Genomic DNA, 12,150 nt, shown 5'->3' with positions numbered 1-12,150 from the left:
GTCTTGCGTTGATCCCGCAGAAAAGAGCTTCCTGCAAAAGAGAAGAATCATCTTGGGTAGCCTCATTAGACAAGTCTGGGGCTGCTACCTGGGATCTCCAGCCCTTATAAGAAAAGGCCAGAAGACTCTAGGAGACGTCTGGAAGGAATCACAGGGGATCCCGGAGGGCAGCGGTTCCTCCAAAAAAGAAAAAAACCTCAACGGTAGCTTCCTTGGAGGAGTCTGGGGCTTCTACCTGACCCCTTAGGTAGGTAAAGCAGAGGACAGAAGACTCTGGGAGATGCCTGGGAGGAGTCTCAGGTGGCTGTCGGAGTTGAGAGATTTCTCTACAGGACAACAAAAATGTCTCGAGCTACTTACTTGGAGGAGTCTGGGGAAGGTAGCTGGGATCTCCGGTCCCGAACGCGGAGGTCAAAACATTCTGGGAGACGCCTGGGAGGAGTCTTGCGTCGATCCCGCAAAAGAGAGCTTCCTGCAAAAGAGAAGAATCATCTTGGGTAGCCTCATTAGACAAGTCTGGGGCTGCTACCTGGGATCTCCAGCCCTTATAAGAAAAGGCCAGAAGACTCTAGGAGACGTCTGGAAGGAATCACAGGGGATCCCGGAGGGCAGCGGTTCCTCCAAAAAAGAAAAAAACCTCAACGGTAGCTTCCTTGGAGGAGTCTGGGGCTTCTACCTGACCCCTTAGGTAGGTAAAGCAGAGGACAGAAGACTCTGGGAGATGCCTGGGAGGAGTCTCAGGTGGCTGTCGGAGTTGAGAGATTTCTCTACAGGACAACAAAAATGTCTCGAGCTACTTACTTGGAGGAGTCTGGGGAAGGTAGCTGGGATCTCCGGTCCCGAACGCGGAGGTCAAAACATTCTGGGAGACGCCTGGGAGGAGTCTTGCGTCGATCCCGCAAAAGAGAGCTTCCTGCAAAAGAGAAGAATCATCTAGGGTAGCCTCATTAGACAAGTCTGGGGCTGCTACCTGGGATCTCTAGCCCTTATAAGAAAAGGCCAGAAGACTCTAGGAGACATCTGGAAGGAATCACAGGAGATCCCGGAGGGCAGTGGTTCCTCCAAGGAAAGAAAAAAACCTCAACGGTAGCTTCCTTGGAGGAGTCTGGGGCTTCTGACACCTTAGGTAGTTAAAGCAGAGGACAGAAGACTCTGGGAGATGCCTGGGAGGAGTCTCAGGTGGCTGTCAGAGCTGAGAAATTTCTCCACAGGAGAACAAAAATGTCTCGAGCTACTTACTTGGAGGAGTCTGGGGAAGGTAGCTGGGATCTCCGGTCCTGAACGCAGAGGTCAAAACATTCTGGGAGACGCCTGGGAGGAGTCTTGCGTTGATCCCGCAGAAAAGAGCTTCCTGCAAAAGAGAAGAATCATCTTGGGTAGCCTCATTAGACAAGTCTGGGGCTGCTACCTGGGATCTCCAGCCCTTATAAGAAAAGGCCAGAAGACTCTAGGAGACGTCTGGAAAGAATCACAGGGGATCCCGGAGGGCAGCGGTTCCTCCAAAAAGAAAAAAACCTCAACGGTAGCTTCCTTGGAGGAGTCTGGGGCTTCTGACACCTTAGGTAGTTAAAGCAGAGGACAGAAGACTCTGGGAGATGCCTGGGAGGAGTCTCAGGTGGCTGTCAGAGCTGAGAAATTTCTCTACAGGACAACAAAAATGTCTCGAGCTACTTACTTGGAGGAGTCTGGGGAAGGTAGCTGGGATCTCCGGTCCTGAACGCAGAGGTCAAAACATTCTGGGAGACGCCTGGGAGGAGTCTTGCGTTGATCCCGCAGAAAAGAGCTTCCTGCAAAAGAGAAGAATCATCTTGGGTAGCCTCATTAGACAAGTCTGGGGCTGCTACCTGGGATCTCCAGCCCTTATAAGAAAAGGCCAGAAGACTCTAGGAGACATCTGGAAGGAATCACAGGAGATCCCGGAGGGCAGCGGTTCCTCCAAGAAAAGAAAAAAACCTCAACGGTAGCTTCCTTGGAGGAGTCTGGGGCTTCTGACACCTTAGGTAGTTAAAGCAGAGGACAGAAGACTCTGGGAGATGCCTGGGAGGAGTCTCAGGTGGCTGTCAGAGCTGAGAAATTTCTCTACAGGAGAACAAAAATGTCTCGAGCTACTTACTTGGAGGAGTCTGGGGAAGGTAGCTGGGATCTCCGGTCCTGAACGCAGAGGTCAAAACATTCTGGGAGACACCTGGGAGGAGTCTTGCGTTGATCCCGCAGAAAAGAGCTTCCTGCAAAAGAGAAGAATCATCTTGGGTAGCCTCATTAGACAAGTCTGGGGCTGCTACCTGGGATCTCCAGCCCTTATAAGAAAAGGCCAGAAGACTCTAGGAGACGTCTGGAAGGAATCACAGGGGATCCCGGAGGGCAGCGGTTCCTCCAAAAAAGAAAAAAACCTCAACGGTAGCTTCCTTGGAGGAGTCTGGGGCTTCTACCTGACCCCTTAGGTAGGTAAAGCAGAGGACAGAAGACTCTGGGAGATGCCTGGGAGGAGTCTCAGGTGGCTGTCGGAGTTGAGAGATTTCTCTACAGGACAACAAAAATGTCTCGAGCTACTTACTTGGAGGAGTCTGGGGAAGGTAGCTGGGATCTCCGGTCCCGAACGCGGAGGTCAAAACATTCTGGGAGACGCCTGGGAGGAGTCTTGCGTCGATCCCGCAAAAGAGAGCTTCCTGCAAAAGAGAAGAATCATCTTGGGTAGCCTCATTAGACAAGTCTGGGGCTGCTACCTGGGATCTCCAGCCCTTATAAGAAAAGGCCAGAAGACTCTAGGAGACGTCTGGAAGGAATCACAGGGGATCCCGGAGGGCAGCGGTTCCTCCAAAAAAGAAAAAAACCTCAACGGTAGCTTCCTTGGAGGAGTCTGGGGCTTCTACCTGACCCCTTAGGTAGGTAAAGCAGAGGACAGAAGACTCTGGGAGATGCCTGGGAGGAGTCTCAGGTGGCTGTCGGAGTTGAGAGATTTCTCTACAGGACAACAAAAATGTCTCGAGCTACTTACTTGGAGGAGTCTGGGGAAGGTAGCTGGGATCTCCGGTCCCGAACGCGGAGGTCAAAACATTCTGGGAGACGCCTGGGAGGAGTCTTGCGTCGATCCCGCAAAAGAGAGCTTCCTGCAAAAGAGAAGAATCATCTAGGGTAGCCTCATTAGACAAGTCTGGGGCTGCGACCTGGGATCTCTAGCCCTTATAAGAAAAGGCCAGAAGACTCTAGGAGACATCTGGAAGGAATCACAGGAGATCCCGGAGGGCAGTGGTTCCTCCAAGAAAAGAAAAAAACCTCAACGGTAGCTTCCTTGGAGGAGTCTGGGGCTTCTGACACCTTAGGTAGTTAAAGCAGAGGACAGAAGACTCTGGGAGATGCCTGGGAGGAGTCTCAGGTGGCTGTCAGAGCTGAGAAATTTCTCTACAGGAGAACAAAAATGTCTCGAGCTACTTACTTGGAGGAGTCTGGGGAAGGTAGCTGGGATCTCCGGTCCTGAACGCAGAGGTCAAAACATTCTGGGAGACGCCTGGGAGGAGTCTTGCGTTGATCCCGCAGAAAAGAGCTTCCTGCAAAAGAGAAGAATCATCTTGGGTAGCCTCATTAGACAAGTCTGGGGCTGCTACCTGGGATCTCCAGCCCTTATAAGAAAAGGCCAGAAGACTCTAGGAGACGTCTGGAAAGAATCACAGGGGATCCCGGAGGGCAGCGGTTCCTCCAAAAAAGAAAAAAACCTCAACGGTAGCTTCCTTGGAGGAGTCTGGGGCTTCTGACACCTTAGGTAGTTAAAGCAGAGGACAGAAGACTCTGGGAGATGCCTGGGAGGAGTCTCAGGTGGCTGTCAGAGCTGAGAAATTTCTCTACAGGAGAACAAAAATGTCTCGAGCTACTTACTTGGAGGAGTCTGGGGAAGGTAGCTGGGATCTCCGGTCCTGAACGCAGAGGTCAAAACATTCTGGGAGACACCTGGGAGGAGTCTTGCGTTGATCCCGCAGAAAAGAGCTTCCTGCAAAAGAGAAGAATCATCTTGGGTAGCCTCATTAGACAAGTCTGGGGCTGCTACCTGGGATCTCCAGCCCTTATAAGAAAAGGCCAGAAGACTCTAGGAGACGTCTGGAAGGAATCACAGGGGATCCCGGAGGGCAGCGGTTCCTCCAAAAAAGAAAAAAACCTCAACGGTAGCTTCCTTGGAGGAGTCTGGGGCTTCTACCTGACCCCTTAGGTAGGTAAAGCAGAGGACAGAAGACTCTGGGAGATGCCTGGGAGGAGTCTCAGGTGGCTGTCGGAGTTGAGAGATTTCTCTACAGGACAACAAAAATGTCTCGAGCTACTTACTTGGAGGAGTCTGGGGAAGGTAGCTGGGATCTCCGGTCCCGAACGCGGAGGTCAAAACATTCTGGGAGACGCCTGGGAGGAGTCTTGCGTCGATCCCGCAAAAGAGAGCTTCCTGCAAAAGAGAAGAATCATCTTGGGTAGCCTCATTAGACAAGTCTGGGGCTGCTACCTGGGATCTCCAGCCCTTATAAGAAAAGGCCAGAAGACTCTAGGAGACGTCTGGAAGGAATCACAGGGGATCCCGGAGGGCAGCGGTTCCTCCAAAAAAGAAAAAAACCTCAACGGTAGCTTCCTTGGAGGAGTCTGGGGCTTCTACCTGACCCCTTAGGTAGGTAAAGCAGAGGACAGAAGACTCTGGGAGATGCCTGGGAGGAGTCTCAGGTGGCTGTCGGAGTTGAGAGATTTCTCTACAGGACAACAAAAATGTCTCGAGCTACTTACTTGGAGGAGTCTGGGGAAGGTAGCTGGGATCTCCGGTCCCGAACGCGGAGGTCAAAACATTCTGGGAGACGCCTGGGAGGAGTCTTGCGTCGATCCCGCAAAAGAGAGCTTCCTGCAAAAGAGAAGAATCATCTAGGGTAGCCTCATTAGACAAGTCTGGGGCTGCTACCTGGGATCTCTAGCCCTTATAAGAAAAGGCCAGAAGACTCTAGGAGACATCTGGAAGGAATCACAGGAGATCCCGGAGGGCAGCGGTTCCTCCAAGAAAAGAAAAAAACCTCAACGGTAGCTTCCTTGGAGGAGTCTGGGGCTTCTGACACCTTAGGTAGTTAAAGCAGAGGACAGAAGACTCTGGGAGATGCCTGGGAGGAGTCTCAGGTGGCTGTCAGAGCTGAGAAATTTCTCCACAGGAGAACAAAAATGTCTCGAGCTACTTACTTGGAGGAGTCTGGGGAAGGTAGCTGGGATCTCCGGTCCTGAACGCAGAGGTCAAAACATTCTGGGAGACGCCTGGGAGGAGTCTTGCGTTGATCCCGCAGAAAAGAGCTTCCTGCAAAAGAGAAGAATCATCTTGGGTAGCCTCATTAGACAAGTCTGGGGCTGCTACCTGGGATCTCCAGCCCTTATAAGAAAAGGCCAGAAGACTCTAGGAGACGTCTGGAAAGAATCACAGGGGATCCCGGAGGGCAGCGGTTCCTCCAAAAAGAAAAAAACCTCAACGGTAGCTTCCTTGGAGGAGTCTGGGGCTTCTGACACCTTAGGTAGTTAAAGCAGAGGACAGAAGACTCTGGGAGATGCCTGGGAGGAGTCTCAGGTGGCTGTCAGAGCTGAGAAATTTCTCTACAGGACAACAAAAATGTCTCGAGCTACTTACTTGGAGGAGTCTGGGGAAGGTAGCTGGGATCTCCGGTCCTGAACGCAGAGGTCAAAACATTCTGGGAGACGCCTGGGAGGAGTCTTGCGTTGATCCCGCAGAAAAGAGCTTCCTGCAAAAGAGAAGAATCATCTTGGGTAGCCTCATTAGACAAGTCTGGGGCTGCTACCTGGGATCTCCAGCCCTTATAAGAAAAGGCCAGAAGACTCTAGGAGACGTCTGGAAGGAATCACAGGGGATCCCGGAGGGCAGCGGTTCCTCCAAAAAAGAAAAAAACCTCAACGGTAGCTTCCTTGGAGGAGTCTGGGGCTTCTACCTGACCCCTTAGGTAGGTAAAGCAGAGGACAGAAGACTCTGGGAGATGCCTGGGAGGAGTCTCAGGTGGCTGTCGGAGTTGAGAGATTTCTCTACAGGACAACAAAAATGTCTCGAGCTACTTACTTGGAGGAGTCTGGGGAAGGTAGCTGGGATCTCCGGTCCCGAACGCGGAGGTCAAAACATTCTGGGAGACGCCTGGGAGGAGTCTTGCGTCGATCCCGCAAAAGAGAGCTTCCTGCAAAAGAGAAGAATCATCTAGGGTAGCCTCATTAGACAAGTCTGGGGCTGCTACCTGGGATCTCTAGCCCTTATAAGAAAAGGCCAGAAGACTCTAGGAGACATCTGGAAGGAATCACAGGAGATCCCGGAGGGCAGCGGTTCCTCCAAGAAAAGAAAAAAACCTCAACGGTAGCTTCCTTGGAGGAGTCTGGGGCTTCTGACACCTTAGGTAGTTAAAGCAGAGGACAGAAGACTCTGGGAGATGCCTGGGAGGAGTCTCAGGTGGCTGTCAGAGCTGAGAAATTTCTCTACAGGAGAACAAAAATGTCTCGAGCTACTTACTTGGAGGAGTCTGGGGAAGGTAGCTGGGATCTCCGGTCCTGAACGCAGAGGTCAAAACATTCTGGGAGACACCTGGGAGGAGTCTTGCGTTGATCCCGCAGAAAAGAGCTTCCTGCAAAAGAGAAGAATCATCTTGGGTAGCCTCATTAGACAAGTCTGGGGCTGCTACCTGGGATCTCCAGCCCTTATAAGAAAAGGCCAGAAGACTCTAGGAGACGTCTGGAAGGAATCACAGGGGATCCCGGAGGGCAGCGGTTCCTCCAAAAAAGAAAAAAACCTCAACGGTAGCTTCCTTGGAGGAGTCTGGGGCTTCTACCTGACCCCTTAGGTAGGTAAAGCAGAGGACAGAAGACTCTGGGAGATGCCTGGGAGGAGTCTCAGGTGGCATTCGGAGTTGAGAGATTTCTCTACAGGACAACAAAAATGTCTCGAGCTACTTACTTGGAGGAGTCTGGGGAAGGTAGCTGGGATCTCCGGTCCCGAACGCGGAGGTCAAAACATTCTGGGAGACGCCTGGGAGGAGTCTTGCGTCGATCCCGCAAAAGAGAGCTTCCTGCAAAAGAGAAGAATCATCTTGGGTAGCCTCATTAGACAAGTCTGGGGCTGCTACCTGGGATCTCCAGCCCTTATAAGAAAAGGCCAGAAGACTCTAGGAGACGTCTGGAAGGAATCACAGGGGATCCCGGAGGGCAGCGGTTCCTCCAAAAAAGAAAAAAACCTCAACGGTAGCTTCCTTGGAGGAGTCTGGGGCTTCTACCTGACCCCTTAGGTAGGTAAAGCAGAGGACAGAAGACTCTGGGAGATGCCTGGGAGGAGTCTCAGGTGGCTGTCGGAGTTGAGAGATTTCTCTACAGGACAACAAAAATGTCTCGAGCTACTTACTTGGAGGAGTCTGGGGAAGGTAGCTGGGATCTCCGGTCCCGAACGCGGAGGTCAAAACATTCTGGGAGACGCCTGGGAGGAGTCTTGCGTCGATCCCGCAAAAGAGAGCTTCCTGCAAAAGAGAAGAATCATCTAGGGTAGCCTCATTAGACAAGTCTGGGGCTGCTACCTGGGATCTCTAGCCCTTATAAGAAAAGGCCAGAAGACTCTAGGAGACATCTGGAAGGAATCACAGGAGATCCCGGAGGGCAGTGGTTCCTCCAAGAAAAGAAAAAAACCTCAACGGTAGCTTCCTTGGAGGAGTCTGGGGCTTCTGACACCTTAGGTAGTTAAAGCAGAGGACAGAAGACTCTGGGAGATGCCTGGGAGGAGTCTCAGGTGGCTGTCAGAGCTGAGAAATTTCTCCACAGGAGAACAAAAATGTCTCGAGCTACTTACTTGGAGGAGTCTGGGGAAGGTAGCTGGGATCTCCGGTCCTGAACGCAGAGGTCAAAACATTCTGGGAGACGCCTGGGAGGAGTCTTGCGTTGATCCCGCAGAAAAGAGCTTCCTGCAAAAGAGAAGAATCATCTTGGGTAGCCTCATTAGACAAGTCTGGGGCTGCTACCTGGGATCTCCAGCCCTTATAAGAAAAGGCCAGAAGACTCTAGGAGACGTCTGGAAAGAATCACAGGGGATCCCGGAGGGCAGCGGTTCCTCCAAAAAGAAAAAAACCTCAACGGTAGCTTCCTTGGAGGAGTCTGGGGCTTCTGACACCTTAGGTAGTTAAAGCAGAGGACAGAAGACTCTGGGAGATGCCTGGGAGGAGTCTCAGGTGGCTGTCAGAGCTGAGAAATTTCTCTACAGGACAACAAAAATGTCTCGAGCTACTTACTTGGAGGAGTCTGGGGAAGGTAGCTGGGATCTCCGGTCCTGAACGCAGAGGTCAAAACATTCTGGGAGACGCCTGGGAGGAGTCTTGCGTTGATCCCGCAGAAAAGAGCTTCCTGCAAAAGAGAAGAATCATCTTGGGTAGCCTCATTAGACAAGTCTGGGGCTGCTACCTGGGATCTCCAGCCCTTATAAGAAAAGGCCAGAAGACTCTAGGAGACGTCTGGAAGGAATCACAGGGGATCCCGGAGGGCAGCGGTTCCTCCAAAAAAGAAAAAAACCTCAACGGTAGCTTCCTTGGAGGAGTCTGGGGCTTCTACCTGACCCCTTAGGTAGGTAAAGCAGAGGACAGAAGACTCTGGGAGATGCCTGGGAGGAGTCTCAGGTGGCTGTCGGAGTTGAGAGATTTCTCTACAGGACAACAAAAATGTCTCGAGCTACTTACTTGGAGGAGTCTGGGGAAGGTAGCTGGGATCTCCGGTCCCGAACGCGGAGGTCAAAACATTCTGGGAGACGCCTGGGAGGAGTCTTGCGTCGATCCCGCAAAAGAGAGCTTCCTGCAAAAGAGAAGAATCATCTAGGGTAGCCTCATTAGACAAGTCTGGGGCTGCTACCTGGGATCTCTAGCCCTTATAAGAAAAGGCCAGAAGACTCTAGGAGACATCTGGAAGGAATCACAGGAGATCCCGGAGGGCAGCGGTTCCTCCAAGAAAAGAAAAAAACCTCAACGGTAGCTTCCTTGGAGGAGTCTGGGGCTTCTGACACCTTAGGTAGTTAAAGCAGAGGACAGAAGACTCTGGGAGATGCCTGGGAGGAGTCTCAGGTGGCTGTCAGAGCTGAGAAATTTCTCTACAGGACAACAAAAATGTCTCGAGCTACTTACTTGGAGGAGTCTGGGGCAGGTAGATGGGATCTCCGGTCCTGAACGCAGAGGTCAAAACATTCTGGGAGACGCCTGGGAGGAGTCTTGCGTTGATCCCGCAGAAAAGAGCTTCCTGCAAAAGAGAAGAATCATCTTGGGTAGCCTCATTAGACAAGTCTGGGGCTGCTACCTGGGATCTCCAGCCCTTATAAGAAAAGGCCAGAAGACTCTAGGAGACGTCTGGAAGGAATCACAGGGGATCCCGGAGGGCAGCGGTTCCTCCAAAAAAGAAAAAAACCTCAACGGTAGCTTCCTTGGAGGAGTCTGGGGCTTCTGACACCTTAGGTAGTTAAAGCAGAGGACAGAAGACTCTGGGAGATGCCTGGGAGGAGTCTCAGGTGGCTGTCAGAGCTGAGAAATTTCTCTACAGGAGAACAAAAATGTCTCGAGCTACTTACTTGGAGGAGTCTGGGGAAGGTAGCTGGGATCTCCGGTCCTGAACGCAGAGGTCAAAACATTCTGGGAGACGCCTGGGAGGAGTCTTGCGTTGATCCCGCAGAAAAGAGCTTCCTGCAAAAGAGAAGAATCATCTTGGGTAGCCTCATTAGACAAGTCTGGGGCTGCTACCTGGGATCTCCAGCCCTTATAAGAAAAGGCCAGAAGACTCTAGGAGACGTCTGGAAAGAATCACAGGGGATCCCGGAGGGCAGCGGTTCCTCCAAAAAAGAAAAAAACCTCAACGGTAGCTTCCTTGGAGGAGTCTGGGGCTTCTGACACCTTAGGTAGTTAAAGCAGAGGACAGAAGACTCTGGGAGATGCCTGGGAGGAGTCTCAGGTGGCTGTCAGAGCTGAGAAATTTCTCTACAGGAGAACAAAAATGTCTCGAGCTACTTACTTGGAGGAGTCTGGGGAAGGTAGCTGGGATCTCCGGTCCTGAACGCAGAGGTCAAAACATTCTGGGAGACACCTGGGAGGAGTCTTGCGTTGATCCCGCAGAAAAGAGCTTCCTGCAAAAGAGAAGAATCATCTTGGGTAGCCTCATTAGACAAGTCTGGGGCTGCTACCTGGGATCTCCAGCCCTTATAAGAAAAGGCCAGAAGACTCTAGGAGACGTCTGGAAGGAATCACAGGGGATCCCGGAGGGCAGCGGTTCCTCCAAAAAAGAAAAAAACCTCAACGGTAGCTTCCTTGGAGGAGTCTGGGGCTTCTGACACCTTAGGTAGTTAAAGCAGAGGACAGAAGACTCTGGGAGATGCCTGGGAGGAGTCTCAGGTGGCTGTCAGAGCTGAGAAATTTCTCTACAGGACAACAAAAATGTCTCGAGCTACTTACTTGGAGGAGTCTGGGGAAGGTAGCTGGGATCTCCGGTCCCGAACGCGGAGGTCAAAACATTCTGGGAGACGCCTGGGAGGAGTCTTGCGTCGATCCCGCAAAAGAGAGCTTCCTGCAAAAGAGAAGAATCATCTAGGGTAGCCTCATTAGACAAGTCTGGGGCTGCTACCTGGGATCTCCAGCCCTTATAAGAAAAGGCCAGAAGACTCTAGGAGACATCTGGAAGGAATCACAGGAGATCCCGGAGGGCAGTGGTTCCTCCAAGAAAAGAAAAAAACCTCAACGGTAGCTTCCTTGGAGGAGTCTGGGGCTTCTGACACCTTAGGTAGTTAAAGCAGAGGACAGAAGACTCTGGGAGATGCCTGGGAGGAGTCTCAGGTGGCTGTCAGAGCTGAGAAATTTCTCTACAGGACAACAAAAATGTCTCGAGCTACTTACTTGGAGGAGTCTGGGGAAGGTAGCTGGGATCTCCGGTCCTGAACGCAGAGGTCAAAACATTCTGGGAGACGCCTGGGAGGAGTCTTGCGTTGATCCCGCAGAAAAGAGCTTCCTGCAAAAGAGAAGAATCATCTTGGGTAGCCTCATTAGACAAGTCTGGGGCTGCTACCTGGGATCTCCAGCCCTTATAAGAAAAGGCCAGAAGACTCTAGGAGACGTCTGGAAAGAATCACAGGGGATCCCGGAGGGCAGCGGTTCCTCCAAAAAAGAAAAAAACCTCAACGGTAGCTTCCTTGGAGGAGTCTGGGGCTTCTGACACCTTAGGTAGTTAAAGCAGAGGACAGAAGACTCTGGGAGATGCCTGGGAGGAGTCTCAGGTGGCTGTCAGAGCTGAGAAATTTCTCTACAGGACAACAAAAATGTCTCGAGCTACTTACTTGGAGGAGTCTGGGGAAGGTAGCTGGGATCTCCGGTCCTGAACGCAGAGGTCAAAACATTCTGGGAGACGCCTGGGAGGAGTCTTGCGTTGATCCCGCAGAAAAGAGCTTCCTGCAAAAGAGAAGAATCATCTAGGGTAGCCTCATTAGACAAGTCTGGGGCTGCTACCTGGGATCTCTAGCCCTTATAAGAAAAGGCCAGAAGACTCTAGGAGACGTCTGGAAGGAATCACAGGGGATCCCGGAGGGCAGCGGTTCCTCCAAAAAAGAAAAAAACCTCAACGGTAGCTTCCTTGGAGGAGTCTGGGGCTTCTGACACCTTAGGTAGTTAAAGCAGAGGACAGAAGACTCTGGGAGATGCCTGGGAGGAGTCTCAGGTGGCTGTCAGAGCTGAGAAATTTCTCCACAGGAGAACAAAAATGTCTCGAGCTACTTACTTGGAGGAGTCTGGGGAAGGTAGCTGGGATCTCCGGTCCTGAACGCAGAGGTCAAAACATTCTGGGAGACGCCTGGGAGGAGTCTTGCGTTGATCCCGCAGAAAAGAGCTTCCTGCAAAAGAGAAGAATCATCTTGGGTAGCCTCATTAGACAAGTCTGGGGCTGCTACCTGGGATCTCCAGCCCTTATAAGAAAAGGCCAGAAGACTCTAGGAGACGTCTGGAAGGAATCACAGGGGATCCCGGAGGGCAGCGGTTCCTCCAAAAAAGAAAAAAACCTCAACGGTAGCTTCCTTGGAGGAGTCTGGGGCTTCTACCTGACCCCTTAGGTAGGTAAAGCAGAGGACAGAAGACTCTGGGAGATGCCTGGGAGGAGTCTCAGGTGGCT

Source organism: Accipiter gentilis, unplaced genomic scaffold (genome assembly GCF_929443795.1).
Source record: "Accipiter gentilis unplaced genomic scaffold, bAccGen1.1, whole genome shotgun sequence".
Taxonomy (NCBI): domain Eukaryota; kingdom Metazoa; phylum Chordata; class Aves; order Accipitriformes; family Accipitridae; genus Astur; species Astur gentilis.
Note: the sequence above shows the minus strand (reverse complement) of the source record.